Source organism: Myodes glareolus, chromosome 24 (assembly GCF_982192425.1).
Source record: "Myodes glareolus chromosome 24, mMyoGla1.1, whole genome shotgun sequence".
NCBI classification, from domain to species: domain Eukaryota; kingdom Metazoa; phylum Chordata; class Mammalia; order Rodentia; family Cricetidae; genus Myodes; species Myodes glareolus.
Window position 1 is genome coordinate 2256693 of NC_142049.1, and position 4885 is coordinate 2261577.

Here is a 4885-nt window from a genome sequence, read left to right on the forward strand (position 1 = left end):
CTCCATGTCTGTCACTGCTCATGAGTGGGACCACTACACTCTGAGAATCCAAGAGAAGAAACACCCAAAGCCATTAGATTAAAGCTGTTTCTCTGTTGCAGATGAATCGGGGATATCATAGAGCTCTCAGTGGGTCCCATCGAACCATTGAGTTTAGACCCTAGAGCAGAAAAGGCCAAGGTCAAAGTTACAGACTTCCCCACCCCCCACCCCGGCCCCTTTTCACAGATGTGAGACTGAAGGCTCTTAAGTGCAGACTCAGGTGCCAGGGTTATGTATCAGCAGGTGACAGGGTTCTGTGTCTCAGCAGGTGCCAGGGTTCTGTGTCTCAGCAGGTGCCAGGGTTCTGTGTCTCAGCAGGTGCCAGGGTTCTGTGTCTCAGCAGGTGCCAGGGTTCTGTGTCTCAGCAGGTGCCAGGGTTCTGTGTCTCAGCAGGTGCCAGGGTTCTGTGTCTCAGCAGGTGCCAGGGTTCTGTGTCTCAGCAGGTGCCAGGGTTCTGTGCCACAGCAGGTGCCAGGGTTCTGTGTCTCAGCAGGTGCCAGGGTTCTGTGTCTCAGCAGGTGCCAGGGTTCTGTGTCTCAGCAGGTGCCAGGGTTCTGTGCCACAGCAGGTGCCAGGGTTCTGTGTCTCAGCAGGTGCCAGGGTTCTGTGTCTCAGCAGGTGCCAGGGTTCTGTGCCACAGCAGGTGCCAGGGTTCTGTGTCTCAGCAGGTGCCAGGGTTCTGTGCCACAGCAGGTGCCAGGGTTCTGTGTCTCAGCGGGTGCCAGGGTTCTGTGTCTCAGCAGGAGCCAGGGTTCTGTGTATCAGCAGGTGCCAGGGTTATGTGTATCAGCAGGTGCCAGGGTTCTGTGCCACAGCAGGTGCCAGGGTTCTGTGTATCAGCAGGAGGTGCCAGGGTTCTGTGCCTCAGCAGGTGCCAGGGTTCTGTGTCTCAGCAGGTGCCAGGGTTCTGTGTCTCAGCAGGAGCCAGGGTTCTGTGTCTCAGCAGGTGCCAGGGTTCTGTGTCTCAGCAGGTGCCAGGGTTCTGTGTCTCAGCAGGAGCCAGGGTTCTGTGTCTCAGCAGGAGCCAGGGTTCTGTGTCTCAGCAGGTGCCAGGGTTCTGTGTCTCAGCAGGTGCCAGGGTTCTGTGTCTCAGCAGGTGCCAGGGTTCTGTGTCTCAGCAGGAGGTGCCAGGATTCTGTGTCTCAGCAGGTGCCAGGGTTCTGAGTCACAGAACTGCCTATGCAGTCTGGAACACAACGTGCAACGGGCATGTGGGTCTGTTGTTCAGAGTGTTTAAGAACTTCAAGATGGCAAGGAAAGAGCTGGAAAGCAAGCCCAGGACCCTCCTAAGGTCTCATGATCTGTGAGGCCACCTTCCTGCGCTCTGATCGCCTCATTGGTAGAGAAAGCCAAGGGCGTGCCCAGTGCTGGGGAGCATGAGAGAACAGGATCTGGTTCAGAGACCCCATTGGAACCTTCTGAATAGGAATTCCCCTCTCCGTGTTGCCACAACCCTCTGCCCCGCTTCCTCCATGCTGCCATGGCCAAAATGTTCTCAGAAGGAATAGCAGAGGCAGAAACTCCCTTCCAAGCACCGTCAGACCAATTCACAGGTCGCTCATTTGGACAAGACCTAAGAATGTAAAAGACAGAGGCCTTGATACTTGTGTGAAGTCCATCATACCTAGTACTCTTCAAGGGTGGTGTCAAGTACTGTAGAGGTTACCAGAGGCTAACCGGACCTAGCCCAACAGGGTCAACGTACTCTTCAAGGGTGGTGTCAAGGATCATAGAGGTTATCAGAGGTTAACCGGACTTAGCCCAACAGGGTCAACATTCCTTCCTGGCTAACACTCACTGGGTAGCAAGTGTCTACCCTATCAATAATGACTCCGCGGGGCTGGAGAGATGGCTAGGCGGTTAAGAGCACTGACTGCTCTTCCAGAGGTCCTGAGTTCAATTCCCAGCAACCACATGGTGGCTCACAACCACCTAAAATGAGATCTGGTGCCCTCTTCTGGCCTATAGGCAGGATACTGTATGAATGAATGAATAAATAAATCTTTTTTTTTTTTTTAAAAAAAAGAATGACTCCACTCATGGCCAGTAGCCACAAAGAGAAGGTGTCCAACGCCGGTCATGTCTGCCATACACTGCTGCCCTGTGTCCTAGGTAGCAACTGATACTATGCTTTGTGCTCAGCATTCAGCGTCTGTGCACAGGGCACCTTCAAGTGGTAGAAAAATGACCGTTCAGCTAAGGCATGTACCTCTGTTGGTTTTTCTTCTTGGTGTAAGTACTACTGGTTATATTTGTGGGAATTATTGTGCTTGTCAAGCTTGGAGAGGGAATTCTTTCTGTGTTTAGTCCCTAATTCCCAGCATTGTCATTTTAGGTCACATACTCATTAGGCAAAATGTTCCAATCTGGGAAGACAAGCATATGCCATGCTTCTTGGTGTGTGTGTGTGTGTGTGTGTGTGTGTGTGTGTGTACCGCGTGTGTGATGATTGTGTACATTGATACAGGAAGACTCAGAAGAAGAGATACTGGTTGAAGACTTGAAGGATCAAGCTAAGAATGATTTTCTAATTAACAGATTCTTAGAAGCAGTTACTAAGCAGAGTGACGAACAGGGAGGCTTGACTCTCCTGCTAAGACGGAGGGTGGAAAGCCCCACCTTGGGCTTAAAAAAAACAAAAAGAGGAGGAAAGAAAAGCTGGGTTCTCCCAATGAAGCAGGGACAGTGATTCGGGGTACCTGGGTAGCCCCTGGGATCCAGAAGCAGGTCACCTGGCCTCAAAGTCTGGCCCTTCTGAGCCCTGGGGAAATTCCTCCACCCTGTCTTTTAGCCATAGTCTCCTGGCTGTAAAAGTGGTGGTGGCTCCTGCTAGGGAGGTCGTGTTGGCAAACCTTAGCACGCCGCTACAATACGGTTAAATGCTATATCCGTGAAATGTTATCTCTCTTTTCTTTTGAACACCACACACACACACACACACACACACACACACACCTTGGCCAAATCTATAAGCCTTCTTTCTTCTGCTCCTCCTCCTCACTTTCTTCCCCCTCTTCCTCCTTTGTGTTTTCTTAGGACTGTCAATGCCCAGGGGAGACAACACAGGAAGCAGCCCCACCCTTAGGGGCTTCTCTGCTGGGCGCAGGAGTAAGAGCTGATGAGCTAGATTTGAGAGAAGTGGGAAACCCTGTCCTTCTCCCTTTCAAAAGACACCAAAGAGGTGTCTGCCCCACTGTCAAAGTGTGTGGTCCCTAGAGATGCTTTCTAAGGTGAAGACTGACCCACAGGAGGTGAGAGGGCCAGGCCCGCAGAGAAGGTGGTGGGAAGACAGGGCCACGTCCCTGTACAGCCTCTCTCCTATCAGTGAGATGTCCTCATCCAACCAGTGGTCCCAGGAAACCCCGGTGCCTGGGGTTCACAGCCAGGCCTTCACACTCATCTTGAATCTGGGCTGAGCCTATGGCTTTGATTAGGATAGTGTATTTTCATTTTGTTTCCTTTTTGCAAAAATTAAATTTATTTTCAGGTGTGTGTGTGGGGGGTTCAAACACATCAGAGGACAGTTTGCAAGAGCCGGTTCTCTCCATCCATGTGGGTCCTGGGGATGGAGTTCAGGGCCTCAAGTGGCAACCACCTTTACCTACTGAATTTTTTGCTGGCCCATGTTTCATTACTTGGTCTCGCCCATACTGGCCTGGAGTTCACCAGCCTCCTGCCTCAGCCTCCTGTGTGCTGAGAGTATAGGCATATGACACCTTGCCTGGCTCAGGGTAATGTACTTTAAATACAGGACGATGTAGAAGCAGGTACATGTTAAACCTAAGTCTTTATTTATTTATTTATTTATTTATTTATTTATTTATCTTTAACTTTTAATTTTGTGGAAATTGAACCTGGAGCTTGGAACATGCAAATTTTATACCACTGATACGTGTGTGTGTGTGTGTGTGTGTGTGTGTTCTCAGCTCTGGACTGCCATTTGCAAAGTCTACTGAAGGTATATAGAAAGGCCCCAAAACTACATGAAGAGAAAGAGAAACTTCAGTTTCTCTCCAAGCAAGTGGAAGACCCCAGCCAAATTCATGCCAATGGCAGCAAAAGCTGAAGAGCCAACCAGCGGATCCCTGCCCCGCTGCAGAATCAAAAGCAGATAACGTGGCTGTTGTTCTAGACGGATGCTGAATTAGCATAGCCCATAATGAATTCAGCCCACGTCACAGCCCCCTGGAGACTCCCAGCCTGCTGCCACATTCCTGCCCTCCTGTTCATGTAGCCATGGGAAAGGGGGTGGTTGAAGATACAGAGAAAGTTCTAGATGAACTTGGAACACTGCCATCTTCAAGGGCCATACCTGGATGATGGCTTAAAGTGACTCAGGGGCCAGTTCAACTGGAGGCTCACCTCTGCATACATACATCACAACCACCCTGCAAGCTCAGCCCTTCCCCACCCCTGATCCAGATGGAGCACCTGTTGCCGTCGCCCCTCCCTGTCTGTCTCCTCTCCCTGCCAGGCTGACCAGAGTCCATTGTTCTGTTTGGCTGTCTTCACCCTGCTCAGAGATTTTTCTCACACCCAGGGACTTTCCAAGGGACTCGTGGGGGCCGGACAGGACAAAGAGCGAGTGAGCACGGAGGGGGGGGGGCTGCTTGTCAGAACCCAGCGGCATTCCCAGAGCACCCTGACAAAGTCATAGCTTCTCTGCTTCCCACAGACGGGAGCGAGGTCATACTTAGCTCAAGCTCTGAATATCCTGTAGTCACGCAGACACATTAATGCCCTCAGCTTGTCTCACACTCCAAAATCCATGAGAGTGACCTGTGCAGACTGGAGGAAGGGCTCTGTGTTCTGAGTATGTTCAGGGGTGGCATCTACACAGACC